The sequence below is a fragment of the Dipodomys merriami genome, unplaced genomic scaffold (genome assembly GCF_024711535.1).
Source record: "Dipodomys merriami isolate MVZ:Mamm:240054 unplaced genomic scaffold, mDipMer1.0.p SCAF_8, whole genome shotgun sequence".
Lineage (NCBI taxonomy): Eukaryota > Metazoa > Chordata > Mammalia > Rodentia > Heteromyidae > Dipodomys > Dipodomys merriami.
Window position 1 is genome coordinate 12,017,717 of NW_027206401.1, and position 18,245 is coordinate 12,035,961.

At 39.1% G+C, this 18,245-nt stretch overlaps 1 protein-coding gene and 1 long non-coding RNA gene across 11 annotated transcripts in view; one reads left to right on the forward strand and one right to left on the reverse strand.

Annotated features, from left to right (window-relative positions):
- The window catches only part of Tab2 (TGF-beta activated kinase 1 (MAP3K7) binding protein 2), a 67,528-nt gene extending 60,745 nt beyond the window's left edge, over nucleotides 1-6,783 (reverse strand). For both annotated transcript variants that reach the window (XM_070010710.1, XM_070010709.1), the window contains exon 1: nucleotides 6,389-6,783. The gene's annotated coding sequence lies outside the window, so the exon portion shown is untranslated. The remainder of the gene's footprint in view (nucleotides 1-6,388) is intronic.
- Nucleotides 6,784-7,034: 251 nt separating this feature from the next.
- LOC138819385 (uncharacterized) overlaps nucleotides 7,035-18,245 on the forward strand; it is a 199,422-nt gene continuing 188,211 nt past the window's right edge. For 8 of the 9 annotated variants that reach the window (XR_011369413.1, XR_011369414.1, XR_011369415.1 and 5 more), the window contains exons 1-3: nucleotides 7,035-7,259; nucleotides 7,889-8,017; nucleotides 11,375-11,515. This is a non-coding gene — a long non-coding RNA (uncharacterized lncRNA). Of the gene's footprint in view, nucleotides 7,260-7,888; nucleotides 8,018-11,374; nucleotides 11,516-12,395; nucleotides 13,698-18,245 lie in introns of those variants that run through there. The other variant, XR_011369416.1, reaches the window with a different exon arrangement.

The following is an 18,245-nucleotide window of genomic DNA, read 5'->3' on the forward strand; positions in this document are numbered from 1 at the left end:
ATTCATAACATGAATTCAGCAAAAATCTGTTTCACAGAACTGCCTTAAGGGAAAAAACAATCTTAATCTTTAGTTAAGAGCATATAATTATGCAAGACTGATTATTTTTCTATTCTGCTTTTAAAAACTACTGTATTCTACTGGACATTGTGATACATGACTTTAATCCTAGCTACTTAGGAGGCTGAGGCAGGAAAATCACAAGTTCAAGACCAGTCGGAACAACTCATCACTGAGACCCTATCTCAAAAAATGGCTGAGGTTGAGGCTCAGTGGCAGAGTGCTTGCCTAGCACAAGCCAGGCCCTGGGTTTGATCCCCAGCACTGATGGGTTGGGGGAAGAGTGACTAATCCTTTCCACATAGACAACAGCACCTTAAGAACAGCTTAATGAACACTACTAGCTTCAAACAACTGACTTTCCCAGCTACTCAGGAGGCTGAGATCTGAGGATGTGGTTCAAAGCCAGCCCAGGCAAGGGAAGTCTGTGAGACTTAATCCAATTAACCACCAGAAAACCGGAAGAAGCACTGTGGTCAAGTGGTAGAGTGCTCACCTTGAGCTGAAGAGCTCAGGGACAGCACCCAGTCCCAGAGTTCAAGCCCTACAACCATCACTACCACCAACAAAAAGGCATTCAGAAAACTGCATTATCACTTGTGCTAGCCTCTCCCCTCTCAGGATGAGAAGTACACTTCTAAACAGGGTGATGTACCAAAAAAAAATTACTACTACATAGCATTCAACATTTAAACACGCTTCAGGCTATAGCACCTATCAGATTCTGGGATAAAGACTAACAGGAAGAGAAGACAAGATCCATTGTTGACAAGGTCAATTCATTAATCAGGGTATAGAAATGAAAACTATTTGGTCTGAATAGCTATTGTGATCTTGTATCAAAAACTCGTTATTTATCCTTGTAAATTTTTCCTTACTACTTGTAAATTCTCTGAAATGTCTTGTACAATAAATGAGAAAAGCATGAGAAGAACATTTACTGACTACTTACTACGTGCCAGACACTACACCAAATGTTTTATAAGTATTTACCTGAATTGGGATTTTATACTGTATTTGTTGTTTTCCTGTCAAAATGCTTAGAATCTGTTTATCAACTTATGACAAGCCACAATGTTCTTACACCAGAAAAGGCTGTACTGATACTACATTGACAAGGTAACATACACACTAACTGTGTAGAAAGTACCAGTGCCCATAAATTAAGAGTTGTACACTAATCTTGTGGTATGAGTCAAGACTTTTTAGCAGGCCATATGAAACATATATTAAACAATGTCTATACAGTGCTGTAAGAGCTTCTTGGATCATCAACAACCATGCTTATAAAATTTTAGACAGGCAATAAACAAAAACATTGCAATTTACTGAGCCTCTACGGTTATATAATGTAGTCTGCATTAAATAAACAGCTGAATTGCCACAACAATTTTTACAGACATTATAAAACTCATTTTAGATTAGAAAACAAGTCAGAGAAGCTGAGAGAATATAACTGGCCCCAAGTAAGTGGGAAAACTAGGATTTGGACTAGCAGGCTAAATTCCAAAATTTTCTGAATCACAAAAAAGCTTTCTGAACTATAAGAAAATCCTTATTAACGGAAACCCTGCAATCTCACTTATATTTTGTTCCAGGTTATCAAATGTATTCTCATTCAAAGAAAAAATTATGTATTCAATATTTTGCTTTTTAAATCAAGAATGATAACTCATGGGATTATATCCCTCATGAAGGGGTTGCTCAAATGGCAGAGCACTTGCCTTGCAAGCTCCAGGCAGAGTTCTATCTCCAGTACCAAAACAACAAAAAAGAAAGAAAGAAAGAATATTATTGTTATGGTTTTCAAAGACCAAGTAAGTAATATTAATTTACCAAACCCTCTTCTGCTTTATTTTTTCTATTATTCTCTTGGCATGCTACATTCTACTCATTATGTCTTCTATCATGAATACAAAGGAGAATAAAAATATTTTCTGTTTTGCTGGCTATCAGGGCTCACACCAGTAATCCTAGCTACTTAGGAGGCTGAGATCTGAGGATTTCAGTTCAAAGCCAGCCCAGGCAAGAAAGCCTGTGAGATTCTTATCTCCAATTAACCACCAGAAAACGAAGTGGCTCTGTGGCTCAAGTGGTAGAGCACTCTCCTTGAGCTGAAGAGCTGAGGGACAGTGCCCAGACCCAGAGTTCAAGCCCCATGACCAAACAAACAAAACAAAACAAAAAAACCAGAAATACTTTGTTTTATTCAGTACCATATCTTTGACATCTGAGATACTCTCCAGCACATAGTAATTTCTTAGTAAATATTTGTGAAATGAATTAGAGCTTTATACAGTAGGAATTCAGTATTTATCAACTGCTTTCTCTTTATGAAGGATACTACTCTTTTGACAACAAATAATGAACTATATGATTGGAAATACAATAAAATTTCCTATTAAAGTTTCATATTACAAAGTAATCAAAGCCAGGTACAGGTGGTGGCTAACGCTAGCTACTCAGGAGGCTGAGATCAGAGGATTGTGGCTTGAAACCATCAGGAAAAGTCCATGAAACTCTTACCTTTACTAACCTACCAAAAAAAACAGAAGTTGAGCTGTGGCTCAAGTGGTATAGCACTAGACTTGAGCAAAAGAGGCTCAGAGACAGCACTCAGACCCTGAATTCAAGCCCCAGAACAGGCACCAAAAGGAAGAAAAAAAATCTAGGTTAAAAAAAAAATGAATTGAGGTAGCTGGATATGGTGGTGTATGCCTGAAATCCCAACACTTCAGAGGCTGAGGCATAATCATCCTGAGTACAAGGTCAGGCTGGGCTAGACATCAAGACCCTGGCTCTGTCAAAACAAACAAATAAAAATGAACGAGGTAAGTAAAAAAGCCATATTCAGCAAAGCCTCATTTACCAAGCATTATCAGAAGATAAGAAATTTAGGTAATCATTTTTGAACAACTGAATTTTAAGTGTCAGAACCTTAAAAATTCTCAAAAAGACCTTGTGCTGATGTTAATATCTATGATTAAAACTTTAGCAATTCTAATTTTACTATTCTGAAACATCCACCTGTTGATGGCATTATCATAGTGCTCACTCCTTTCAAAGGAATTAGGAAATGAGAGAGTAAGCATGCTCTGTAAAACTAGTCAATAAACATCTCACTGAAAGCCATCACTTCACCACAGGAGTTTGTGACCATTATTTTGGCACTCTCCTCTTTTCTTCTTTTTAACTAGAAGGCTGAATGCATATTACCGCTTAACTACAAAACAAGAAAACAAGAAAAGACAGCCCTTCCCCTTTAATCCAGGACTCTAGTTATCAAAATCAGTCAAGTGTAGTAATTAACCAAAGAGACTAGAAGGTACTGTACCTGGAAACTCCAATAGGAATTGTAACTTGCTAAGGAATTGTAACATTCTATGTAAGCCAGTGACTTTTTAAGGATCAGAATCACTAGGAAAGGTGTTTAAGGTCTAAATATTTTGGAAATACAAACCAGAGGCAAAGAAATATGAACATACATACATTTAATTTTCATTAATTTCAATGGCTCCAAATTTGTAACCATCTTAATACAGAGGGTTTTAAATAAAATGACATATATAGTCAGAGACTATCAAAAGATTCAGAATATATCTCCTTAGTACAGTTCAGCACAGTCATAAATGCTTGGCAGCCACCACTCCCTACATATCTACATTTCTAGCTGCCTAGAAATGTTTACCAAAGCCTCTATTAGCATCTCATTCCTACCTCTTTGTTACTGTTTTGCCTTAATCTTCACTCTTGCTTCTATTGTCTCATAATCCATTAAAAAGTCCCAATTTAAGATTAAGATGGAGTAAGTGAAACAAAAGTGCTACTACTGTTCTCTGGGTCATGGGAACCCAGCCAAGTAGAGGTGTAATGGAATTCAAGTGTTTTTTAATTATTTTAATTGATAAATCTTACATACTGTAAAGACTATCAAGATTACCAGGAACTTTATTAAATCTACAACGAGTCAAAAGTTATCTAAGTATACTGATTTTCATTTAGTTTGTTTATATAACAAAAATGTGCAGTTATAGAAAATTCAGACATTTTTCAAGCAATTTTCTGGCATGTTACTTGCAGAAGAACCTGTATTTTATCCCTGTTTTTCAAAATGTAACAGGTTTACTGATACATAAATACATTTCATTCTAAATAGTACTTTGGGAAAAGAATTTTCCTTACAGAGCAAGTTACAGGAGTAGGACAGAGTTTTGTTTCTGTCAAGATACTGACCAATCATATTAAGTGTAATGTGTTACTAACAAAAAGAATACTTGATACTGGCTTAAGTTACAGTGCTAGATAACTATACAGAGTTGAACTATACAGTTTCCTTCATTTGGATGTAATAACTGAAGACAAGGTTTACAATATCCTTAACTGAAGGCAAGGACTTCTTTCCACTAAAGAAAAAAACCAAAGATAGGCACTTAGGTCTGATTCTAAGTTCGAATTTGTCTTTCAGGACCCATGGGTCACTTGAACTTCTGGTCACTTCATCCACTTATTAATGAGTTACAGAAGCACAGATTCTACTTTAAAGAGTTCACTAAGATCTGAACAGTGATATTGCATGTGTTCTTCGGAGCATACTTTTAAACTCAGGAAAAGTTATTTTATGAAGCCAGGAGAAAAATGAAATGCAGCACATTTAGTGGATATGTTACTGATCTAATTAGCACATTCATCTTTCAGTTTCTTTATGATTTAAAACGTAAAGCAACCTTTACTGGATACTAGTTGAGACTTAAGAGGGGGAGAACGTAAGTTCTGAATCACAGGAATTTTTGTTCTATTTCCTGTTAACACACGGAGGGTGCCACCATTCAACATATTAATTCCACATACATTTTCTTAAAAGCTGTTAAAAATCTCTCTTAAACTGCACACTTCTATAGCTCACAAATCTGGACAATTCACCCTATGGTTTCTAAGTAAAAAGCATACAATCAAATGAAAAGCGAAGTCTTCCTTTATGACAAACTGCTATGTTTTCAATTTTAAAGTTCCAAGTTGTCAAGTTGAAAAGTCAATAAGGAGTTCGTGAATTTAAAAGTATTCTGAAAAGGTATTAAAACTCTGCTACTGTACCAAGAGTATGGTAAATAAAAGAGTATGGTGAATAAAAACTGAAAGCACAAATTTTATTCCATACCCATTAAAGCTGAAATTGCATAATGAGCAATATTTTGAAAACAGAAATGCATTCCTTTTATAAAATGTGAATCAACCTTACCCTAAAACTGGGCCAGTCACAAACTTACAAACTGAGTTAAGTTACAAACTTAACTGAAACAGACAAAATGGATGCAAAATTCTACTGCTTTACTGTTGGCTTGAATTCGACCTTAGTGTTCAAGAACTTTCCAATGAATAAAGGCACTGAAATGGGCTGCTCCTCAGCTCTGGGCACCTCAATTTCATGAAGCTCGGGAGAAAGTCTTGTGAAGCTGCACATAAACCCGCCCCCCGCCCCCCACTCTCTTGGAAACCCCTCTTATCAGAAACATTTGAAGAATTTCTCCACAACAATTAAGCTGACTTGAATGGAAACCTAACATCCCAAATATACTATATATGGAATGAAACGTGGCCAAACACTTAAATACGAACTCGCACGGCCCCTGACACTTCGGCACACAACTCTGCGCGAGCCACCCTACAGCATCCGCCACGCACGGGCAGATCCACCTGTCACCTGTCAGCCAGGCCAAGGGACCCCCGGAGCCTCGCAGTTGGCTCACCCACGGTCGCCGGGGTTTGGGGATCGGTCAGAAAGCTAGAATAATCCCGGGAACCCTAAGGGGCCACACAGCCTCAGCGGGGCTTGCTCCCCACTTCAAACAAGGCTGCCGAGAAGCCCAAATCGGACCCCTGAGAAAACGTTCCACTGTCTTCTTCCCCCTCCCCCCAACACCTCGGTCCCTAAGTCATCTCCATGCCGACCTCGGTTCCCCCATTTGCCTCCCCCCCCATCCCCGCTCCCACGCGGGGGGCGGGTCGGGAGCCGCAGCCCGCACCGCCCCCTGGTACCCCCTCCTCGGGGCTCCTCCGGGCGCCCCCTCCCCCTCCGCACAGACGCCCCGGAGCCCAGGCCAGGCCCGATGCTCCCCACCCCCACCCGGTCTGGAGGACTTGGGGGGCCTCCCTCGGCCTCGCCGCTGCGGGAAGGACTGGGGCGGGACGAGGGCGAGGGGGGGGGGCGGACGCCCCCACGGGGGCCTCGCGAGTCGGCGGAGCACGTCTCCGACCCTGGGGAGGTGCGGGGGCCGCAGGGGGGGTGCCGGGCTGGGGACCCCGCCGAGGCCCGGCAGCGCCGTCCGCTTACCCTTCGCCGCCGCTTCCCCCTCCTCCTCCTCCTCGGCCGCCGCCGCCGCCTCTCCCTCTAGGGCAGCCGTCTCCACCGTCGCCGCCGCCGCCTCCGCCTCCGCCACCACGGCCGCCGCCAGCGCCGCCGCCGCCTCCGATTCCACCCGGCAGGGGGGACACCTCAGCCCGCCCTCCCTCCCCGCTCAGCGCGCTCCGCTCGGCCGCCAACTCCCTCCGGCCGCCGCCGCCGCCGCCGCCGCCGCTCGTGGCCGAGGGGGAGGGGAGGGGGTCGGGCTGGGTCGCCCCGCCGGCGGCCGCTGCGGATCAAACGCGAAGGCTGGGCGGCGGCGTCGCGGCCCCGACTCCGGGCTCCGGTTCGTTCGGCCTCCCGGCCTCCTCTGCCCCCACCCCCTCGCGCTCGGCCGCCCTCCCCCCACCCCCCCGGCGCTCGCTCGCTCCCTCGCTCGCTCGCTCCCGCCGCGGCTCCGCCAGCCCAGTCCAAATCAAAATACTGTCACACAATATGGCGGCGCGGCGGCCGGCAAACATCGCGAGATTTGTGGCTGCTGCTGAGGCGGCGGCTGAGGCGGCGGCTGTGACGGGGCCTTCCCCCCTCACCCCCCCACCCCCTTCAGCAGCCGGGCGGCGGGGGCGCGGCGGCGGAGGAGGTTGCGGCGGATGCTCGCTCCCCGCCCCCGACACGCGCAGTCCTCCACGCCCGTCGGGAGGAGGCTGAGGGGCGCGCGGCCTTGGACCTCGGGCGGCCGAGCGGCCGCGTGCACAGGGGCTGCCGGGGCGGAGGCGCCCGGCCACCGGAGGGGTGCAGGTCGCCCGACACTTGGGGCCGCTAGGGGTTCGGGCTGACAGGAGGAAGGAACTCCAGCTCTGTGGTCCGTCGCACTGGGGTCCGGAAGCGTGTGGCGGGCCCCTGAGGGGAGTGGGGCTCCGGGGCCCGGGTGGGATCCCGCGGGCCGTCCGGGGACGGGACCGCGGCCGGCGCCGGGAGCAGGTGGGCCGCGGCGGAGGCGGGGGCCGGGCCCGCCAGCAGGACACACCCCCTTGGCCGCGCCGAGGCCGCTGCGCCCCGGTGACCGGCCGGCCGCGTCTCCCGGCGGTGCCGGCCGTGGAGGGAGCTCGCCGCGTCGGGGCTGTCGGGCTCTCACTTCCTTTGAACAGTGGGGAGAAAACAAGTTTTAAAAAAAGGAAGGGCGGGGGGGAAAGGATGAAATACTGCAAGGGGTTTGCGCTTTCGATTTAATTTTAATTGCATGTTCCTAGAAGTTCCAGAAACGGAGCCAAAGACACTTTAGTTTTGAGGGGAGAGGGAGAGATTTCAAGTTTCTATCTTCTTAAAGAAATATTTGTTTAATTTCCTCCTAGAGGAGAAAAAAAAGTTCAACACTCGAACGTTTCTCACACTGTAAAATGTGTATTTAAAAATTCTAGCGCTGTCATGGTGGTGTTTTGTTTTTTTTTTAAAAAAGGGCATTTTTTTTCTGCCCCTGTCCAAAATGTCCAGAACGCTGCCAGTTTCTTCCTTGAAACAATTGTTACTCCGGAGAAAAATCCATAAGGATCAATTTTATTCTTCTGTTTCCAGTATCAGCTGTATTGCTACAATGAGACTTTTATTTGAAAGCATCTTTTAGTAAGTATAGCTTTCCACCCACTTTCTTTTCCCTTGCTCACTCTTTAAAGTCACCTGACATATTGGGGTATATGGCACCCATTCAAAACCTTTACCACTTGAAAAGCCCAAAATGCTAATGTTATGATACTGGAATTTATCATAAACAGAAGCTAAAGTGAAGTAGGACTTCCAGATGATGCTGTAGTTTTACTCGCTGGTAGCAGTAAGAAGTCATTGAATCTTGGTACTTTCCAGCGGTTCTCTCTGAAGAGCTATTTCCATAATCAGTAATAGTATAATTTATGCAGTAATTTAGATAAATAGAATCCATTACTAAGTAAATAACGTCTTTGAATCTATAAGCACAAAGTAAACAAGTGCTTTTGAATTGTTTTAAGTAAAATATTTTTTAATTTAATTTTACTGCCAAGGTGATACACCAAGAGGTTACAGTTACATACATAAGGTAGTGAGTGCATTTCTTGTCGAACATTGAAGTAAAATATTTTTTAAGTAAAATATTGTTTTTATGGGATGTTCATGTACATATTTTAATAGAAGTGCAATACTTTCTAAACTTCTAAGTATACTGGGTGGGAGTAGATCCAGTCTAAGACCCAATATGGCTGGGGGAGGGAGAAGGATATGTGTGAATATATCCTTGTACCAACTTTGGAGAGCTTGAACCTAGATCTAATTATGGAATATCAGACAGACCTAAACAGAAGAAAATTCTATAAAAGAACTAGCATTAGTATATGTTCAAAATGCTGTTAATGTAATAAAGAAAAGACTTAAGACTAAAGGAAACAAAAGGAACATGACATTTAAATGGAGTATGTGCCCTGAACTGGATCCTTTGTCAGAGGAGAAAAATGATATGAAGAATACTATTGGGATAATTGCTGAAACTGAATATGGACTGTGGATTTGATATATTAAACTTTATGTATATTTTTATGCAAAAATATTCACATTCATAAGGAAACATGGAAGTATTAAGGAATAAAAACACGTTAACATGTATGTGCTTTTCTTCCAAATGGTTCAGAAAAATTATGCATATTATATACACCATGTTTACATATATTTATATATACATTATACATATATAATGTATATGTACACACATTATTATAGATATGTATATACACATATTCACATCTACCTACACATACAGAGGGCGATGATGTTTGAAACTTGGTGAACCAGTGTTATTTTTTAACTTCAAATATTTAACTTAAAAATTAAATTTTAAGCTGGGCGCTGGTGGCTCATGCCTGGAATCCTAGCCACTCAGGAAGCTGAGATCTGAGGATCATGGTTCAAAGCTGCCCCTGCAGGAAAGTTCATGAGACTCCTATCTCCAATAAACCACTCAGAAAACCACAAGTGGTGCTGTGGCTCAAGAAGTAGAGCACTTGCCATAAGCTGAAGAGCGCAGGGACAGCGCCCAGGCCCAGAGTTCAAGCCCCACAACCCATGACCAACAAAAATTAATTAGTTAATTAATTAATGGGGACAATTCTGTATTACTGACAGCTTTTGGAAAATTTCAAATTATCACAAAATAAGTACTTTTAGAAGCGAAGTTTGGGCTGAGGATATATAGCTCAGCAGTAGCAGTAGAGCACTGTTTACACCACACAAAGGCCTGAGTTTGAGCCATAGAATATTAATAAAATGGGAGTAAAAAACTTTTAACCTAAAAGTAATTCTTTAATCTCACCCAGAGAAGGAATAGTGTGTACTAGAGAAGCATAGATGATACGTCCTCTTACAATGGAATCAGACATTTGTTCCTCTGTAACAGACTGAAATTTTGGTCATCTAGGGATTTCTTATTGAGTCTATTAGAATTTAGGACAAAAATACTATGAATCTTTATGTGTTTTGTAAATGTGATATCCATGTTTATTGAGGCAGTGAATATTCAGCATCTGTTATCCATAAGACTGGAGGAAAGGAGTAGAACAGATTGTCACTTTCTAGGTACTGTCTGCAGTGGTCACAAGAAATGCATGCGATACATATATATACATATATAATGTGTTATATAAAATATAGTATATATCAAAATATATCCTAATATATACATACACAATTATATATACATACACATTACATGTATACTGTATATCATTATGTTAATATATATTCTGTATTCAAGATCCCTTTAGTACTATGCTTTCTGATAGTGTAACCATTAACTGGCTATTTAAATTTGAACAAAATTAAAATTCAAGTTCTTAGTTGCACTGCCCCTTTCTCAAGTGCTGTAAGCCATGTATCCCATCTTCATGGAAAATTTTATTCAACAGTATTGGTAGTAGACAAGGTTATGCTAAACAACTAGCACAGATGGAGGGTAGATGATGATAAATGGTAGAAGCTTGGGAAAGAAGAGACTGCTTTGCAAAGGGTGGACATGGGAGAGATAAGTAAAGTTTCAAGAAGATTACATGTGGACAGGTGGAAGTGAAGCGTAAGTATCCCATCAGAGATAACATGAAAAAGGCAAAAAAGAGATGTGTGAAGACGGCACTTAATTCTGTATATGTATAATAATAGTTTTACAAAGGAGGATAGGGCTGTATAACAACTACAAATGCCAAGCAAAGACTAATCTCTGCAAAGACTAAAGATCTTTGCATGAGACATAAGATTAAACAGTTTTTTTTAATGGATAATTTGGTAGTAGTTATGTGAAATGAGTTAGATTTGAAGCCATAAAGAGAGCATTCAATTGCCAAAATGAGAGATACTAAGTTTATATATTGTGTCCTATCACTGAGAATGTTTTCAGTGGCTTGTGACAAAGCCTAATTTAAAATAAACACTAAGCTGGGTGCTGGTGGCTCATACCTGTAATCCTAGATACTTAGGAGGCTGAGATCTAAGGATCAGGGTTTGAAGCCAGCCCAAGCAGAAAAGTCCTGTGAGATTCTTATCCCTAATAAACAATTCAAAAACCAGAGTGGTGCTGTGGGTCAAGTGGTAGAGTGCTAGCCTTGAGCACAAAGTGGCTCAGGGCAAGTGCCCAGCCCCATGACCAACAACAACAATAAAATAAAGAAAATCAATAATAAGGAAATGTATATTTCTGAAATCTGGAAACTCTAAAGTACATAGACCAGGTTTGAAAGAATGAGCTCAATAATATCATTAAGGACCAGGTATTTCAAATTTCTTCTCTGCTATGATGGATGTTAGCTAACATCCTTCTGTGCCTAACAACCTGGTGGTAATGGTAGTTCAGGGCATCCTGAATGATAGTGTTCAGAGGAAGAAGAGAAGTTGTCTTAAGAGAAAGAAAATGTTTTCAGAGCTGCTTCCCCTGCTCCTCCTGACTAATTTCCTTTCCCATTCCTTAAGGTGTAATTGAATCACATGCCCATCTTGAACAAGTCCTGGTCTACATGATGGAACAAGTATTCAGCTAAATGATGGAAAGGTGAGACTCAGGATGATTCAAAGTTGGAGCCACATGACTGGGAAACACAGAACGAGGAGCAGGTATGAGAGGAAAGATGATTTTTCTGAGTGTGAGATACCAGAGATGTCCAGCTGATGATGGGAGGAGGAGGGACTGGGGATGAAGTGGCAACTCTTAGCTATCTATAAGAAGCATATGAGAATCACATTGAAAGCCAAAATAGAAAGTGGAGGAGAAGAGACATTTTCTGAGACAAAATACAGAAGAAAGGAAGAAAAATCACGAAATGTGTGCATGTATAAACTTAAAGCTGGTCTAAGATTTATTTGGAGATGTAAAGGCCTAAAATAACCAAGACAATTTTGAAGATGAAAAAGCTGAAAGACTTAGCTTACCAAGTTTCAAAATTTATTATAAAGCTTAGTAATTAAGACAGTGTGGCAGAATGATAGATGAATGCACCCAAGGAGTAAAATAGAGAGTCCAGAAATAGAACTTGAGAACTTGATTTATGACAAAGTCACTGCTGCAGTTTAGTGGAAAGGACAATATTTTGAACAAATGGTGCTGGAGCAATTGACTACTCATCTGGTAAAAAAAAAAAAGTGTATTTGATTTCTACCTGATGCCATGTACAATAATTAATCCAAGGCAGACCATAGACCTACATGGACAAAAAATTAAGCTTCTATTGTAAGAATGTATTTGGTAATGGGCTCAAATCAGGCATATATAAAAGTATTTAAATCCGTATGAAAAAACAACATGAGTTTTAAAATGAGAATAGCTCAGGCCATGGGTTCAATATCCAATACCATAAAAAAATGTGTGGGGGGAGACTCTTAAGCACTTCACAAAGATGATATCCAAATACCCAGTTAATTCATGGGAAAAGGTTCAACATTATTCCATATTGAGAAAATACTAATTACTAAATGATTCATCACTTCCTTCTATCAGAATGCCTAAAGTTAAGAAGACTGACAGTGCCAACAGGGTTAGCAATGAAATATGTAAAACAACCTGAACTCGGCTACTGCGCATGGGAATGTAAACAGTCCAACTACTTTGCAAAACAATCTACAAAAGCCAAACTTATGTCTACTCTGTATCTCACAATGATGGGTAATTTTAGATGCTAACTTTATTGGGCCACCATGCCCAATTATTAATTATAATTATTCGAGGTATTTCTGTGAGTTAGTTTTAAAATGAATGGAATCTAAATAAAGCAGATTGTGCTCTGTAACGTGGGTGGTCTCATCCAATCAATTGAAGTCCTAAATAGAATGAACAGACCAACTCTTCACTAAGTGGGAAGAATGTACATACATAAATGTTTGCAATGGTTCCTGGCACGTGAAGTGTTACATAAATATTTATTAATTTTATAATTGATATGGAAACTGTATGCTTTTTAATGGATGAAGAAATACATGGTAAGAGGTTTTTTTTTGTAGCCAGGGGAAGTTCAAAAACTTTTGGATGGGAAATATTACAAAGTATAACATAAAATATAGGGAAAACATGCTTGTATATGATTTAAAAAGTCAATCATTGTACAAATATTTTTGAATATCTTTTCTGTGTAAAATATTACATTGGAGGATAATTATATTGTGATAAAGAGGATAGTTTTTGTCCTCACAAAATTTATAGATTATGGAGACTAAGAATTATATACCAAATATATAAGATGCTATTAAAAATCATAAGGAGAAAAACTCACAGGCCAATAGAAGAAGAGCAAGAAGAGATTACAAAAAGTATTGCTAACAGTCAATAAATACAGGAAAAAAATTTAGTCTCTGTAGGCAATTTCACTCAAAACCAGTGAGATTTATTTGTTAATGGCTTAATTAAAAAATAAAACTCCAGTGTTGGCATGGTGGATACACTGGCATTCCTATATCCTGGGAGTGGGAGTATAATTGGTGTGAGCTTCCGGCAAGGCAGTTTAACAACATGTATTGGAATTTTAAATATGCAAACTGTTAGACCCAGAGATTCCACTCCTAAAGAAATAATTGGACACATATTTGAAGGTGCATACCCAAGGATGCTACCCTCAACATCCCTTAAGATAGACAGTTAAAATGTAGATAACTCCAGGGAATATTATTCAGTGACCATATATAGATCTGTATATAGATCTATATATAGTACCATGAAATGATGTCACAATATTAAGTGAGAAACTAAGGTAAATTTCATCACAGATTCTAAAACCTTGAATTTTCTCTGAAGCTGTGAGTATATATTTGAATGAGACTATATGTTAGAAAAAGTCTAGAAAGAGATTATCTTTGAGTAGTGTCATTCAAGGTGACCTTTGTTTAATTTTTTAAAATACCTTTTATGTTGTCATTTTCTAAATTTTTACTGAATAATACTGCATCTATGTCAATAAATGAAAGTATTAAAATTGTTCCCTAAATATTCTTTTTCCCCCAAATCCTTTGGGAATGACCTTTCTAAACAAATTTTTACTATTAAGACTCAAGTTTTGCACATTCATTTTTCTATCCTAAGTCAGGAGGGAAATCTCTGCAAATAATAAAATATTTCAAGAATTTGCAGCAAAATGACAATCACAGAGTACTGACCTCATTTCCATGATGGTTAAAAGATCTGAAGGAACAGAAGCCCTGATAGACATCAGACCAGAAATCTTAACAGCATTGTCCTCTTTGAAGTAGGTTCCTTGATAGGAGGCTGGGTGAACAGGAGAGAGCTAAGGATTTTGCTTCTTCCTTGGTTTGCCATTGGCTTATTCCCAAAACTTCCCAGATGTCCACATATACTAGCCTTCAGGGTGCAACAGAACAATTTCCTGTGTCCCTGCCATTCTTCTCTCATTCTTGTTGAATATTATTCACTCTCCTTTCTTGCTATTGAGTCACCTTGGCTCAATAACCACTATTTTGCTAAGATGGCCAAAAACTTCCCTAGTTCAATCCAGTCTTCCATGGGCCTATGGGGTATAAAGCTTATCATACTTTAGAAAGAATTGTACTGTGACTCACAATGATACCCATCAACGAACAGAAAATGTTTATGTCCCAGCTTCAGATCTTGAAGCCAGAGGAGACAGACCCCCTGAGACTATGAGTTATTGTAAAGAATCTGATTTCATTTAAGTCTCTAGTATGGTCTGGAAACTAAATAGACAAAAGTACAATTACTGTTGTTTAGGGAATCCACATTTTAAAAAAGATTAAAAAGCAGTTCTCATTCTCAAAAACTTTACAAAGTGCAAAATTAAGATAATAAACTTTGTATAGTCTTTCATGCCTTCGTATCTGTGCATGCACAATTTCCTCTTCCCATCTCCACCAGCACCTGGTGAATCCAGCAAGAGCATGATGCCCAGAACACAATGCGTTTTAAATAAGACAGTTTAGTCCAGAGTTTATAGGCATTTAGGACAGACCTGTAACTCCCTATGTACTTCGTTCTCTTATTTCTCTGAGAACAAAGTTCCAAATAAATTTAAAAAATCGAAACAAACTTTGTTGTGGTGCTTGGAGGTGGGGATAAGAAGCATTGGATAATTTTCATGTTTCTAGACTTAATTATTGCTTTGCTAACTAGAAAAATTCATAAACATTTCTAGACATCTTTTTTCCAAAATAAATGTTGAAATGTTTGCTATTGTAAAATGGAAAACCTTATGAATTCTGAAGTACTCTATAATAATAAGTCTATGTATCTGAATTGGATGAAAAAAATAACATGTTAGGGAAGTACTTGTAGACTTTAGTTTCAGCTACTATAGCATTTCTTTAAATAAAATTTAAAAGAATGCTACCTCAGATTTATGAATAACTGCTTTGTCTATCTTACACTCAGAGTCAGCATTTCATCAGGGAACTTTGTGTTCTATTTTTTCTTTTTCTTTGAATACTTTTCTTTACCCTTGATAATGTCAGGGTTCTAGTTTCTAACAACTCATCTATTAACAGCAAAAAACAGGCAGGAGAGTTGAGATAAGGAAAAGATTAGGGAGTGTTTTTATACATTTAATGGCTCCTGAGACTCAGCAGTCTTGTGAGGTTGGATATGGTCCTTAGAAAAAGGAAATGTATTCAAAGTGACAAGCTATGGCAGTGTTTGAATTTTAAGCTTCTGGTGAGCCAAATAACATTATGAGCTCTTATAGCAGAATTTGACACTAGATTATGGTAATACACATTTGTACCCCAAGTCTACCTCACTTATAGTCAACATTTTAGAAAGATATTTGACTAGCAAGATATTCTGTTTTGGACAAAATAGTTTTCAACATTTTCCAAGACAGGATTCCAATCTGGAATCCAGACTGCTGTGTGAAGCCACCATTAAACAAGTTAGTTTAGTCCTTTAGGTAAGACGAAGGGATCCTATGGGGTCCTGATCATGGTGCACACCTGTGCAATTTCCCATTGATAGGTGTATATTATGTGCAGAAATTACTATTCTCTTGGAAACTCTGTTCACCTTCATTTTAAGATTTTTTTTTGTGAAGAACAGGAATTTTACTTTATCATAGGAAGTAATAAACTGGCATACAGATCATTTTAAGATTTTTTTTGTATTTGAGAACGAAATCTTTATAGCACAGGCTTCCAACTATCTCAATGTACAGATAGATTCCAATGTCCTTACTATTCCAAGTTATAATGGCCCCAAGACTCCAACAGTCTCTCTCATGTTGTTGTAGTTTCCTTGCCCACTAGTGAAGGAGAAAAAACTCAGATGTTCCTTGAAGCATCTCTGTAACTGTTGGTTTCTTGCCATGCTTTCTTGGTTTAGAGTTGCATCAAGTACCAGACATTTGTCAATGATGAAATTCTATGGTTCTGAGTGTGAAAGATGATGGCCTCTTGTTTTCATGCATGCTCTTCTTTGTTATCCAAAACCACTATATACTATAGCACCTGATCCACAATTTCAATTTGCACATGGTTTACATTTTTGCCAAATTAGGCAATGCATTTGGGGAACCTAGTCAGAATCTTCCATTTCCATGTGGCAGGATACAGAGTATGGAATACTCCACGATTAAGGCCTTTAAAGATAAGAGTTTGGGGAACTGATGAGTCCTATGCTCTCTCAGTCTTCAGCTCACACTTCCCTGACATTGCCTCCTTAAGATGAATTCCCTCAGTCTGTCATTTCCTGTCTTTTATTCACAGTGGAAGGGTTTTACAGTGAGTGGGTGGGGGAGAGAAAGATGGTTCTAGACCAATTCCTGATAGTAAGTTCCACGTATAGCAAGCACTAAACTAGTCTCAAGGATTAATATTCAATCAGGATAAGGTTGAAAGAAAGTTCAACCTTGAGCATTCTCAGGACCATACTTTTAAATTAACACACAGTACTGCAGAATCTTGCAACTAGAAGTGATTTCAAGGATTATTTCATCCAGCTGCCTTACTCTTGTAAAAACTGCTTGATTTGCTAAAGGTCAGGGTTATTGACAGAACCAGTTTGACACCGTGTATCAAAGATTCAGCAAACATAGCTTGTCCATCAAAAACATTCTGTTTGATCCTTTCTTTTATATGAGGGAAGTAGGACCTTTAGCTTTTAGGATCAAATATGTAAGACATTTACAATATTTTTTAAACCAGAGTGAGTATTAACAGTATATAAAAGAGATCCTTTTATTCCAATTCACTGGGATTATAGTGTCTAACCTCAGTTAACTTATCTCTCTTCTCCTATAATAGATACCATTCCTATTGTTAATACTCAGAAATAAAGATTCTTTAGAAGCAATAAGGAAAAATCATTGTCTTCTTGTTGAAATTTCATCTTTACCTAATTTAGCCAGCATCATTTAGTTTCAATTTGATCTAATAAAAACTTGGGTTTAGGATAGAATAGTTTACCTTAATTTTTACCACACTATTAGGCAGGCTAGAATAGTTTACTTTAATTTTCTACCACAATATTAGCCTTATTAACTTTCTCTCCTTTGTGAATTCTATCATCTGGAAAGACCAGCTGACCAATCGACACTAATGCAATTACCAGAGTCTCTTGACCAAAGTTGATATTTCAAACCAGCATTAGTTATACTCATAGATAAAGGTTTTCTATTAAAATCAGATTTTTAATGTACTTTTCTCTCCCACTATAATGCTTTCCATTTTCTTTTATATATGAAATACATAAAATATTAATAGTTTCACAGCCAAGGAATAAAAATAAATCCTATATTCCATTTAGCCCCATAAAGATTCTTTAATCAAATCCCCAGTAAAAAGGAATGATTGATAGTAATAAGAGTGATAGACGGCATGGGCAGGAGGAATGCACTTAGCCAGTAATGTAACTAATCCTTCTAGCTGAGATTATCTTCAAGTTCTTAAACATGTTCTGTCAGGTGAGAAAATATGATAATGTATCGTATTTTCATGTCCTATAAGACAAACGAACATTTCTGTGTTTTGTACATCCTTGACTTCATAAAATGTACTCAGTATTTAAATTCTTTCTGATTCTAAAATCAGAAAATTAAAGTTCCAAGAATATCAATAACTAGTTTAAGGTTATACATGTAATAAGTAGATGATTTTTATTTGAGATTATCTTTTAGGTATATGTATATATACACATATAATATGTATATATGTACATTATATACTGTCTATGTATACATACATATGTATACATATATAGGTATGTGTATATCTGTGTGTATATATATATATATATATATATATATATATATATATCTGTCTTACTCTTGTAAAAACCAATGTGATTTGCTAAAGGTCAGGGTTATTGGCAGAACCTGTTCTACAAAGATTAGAGTTAAAT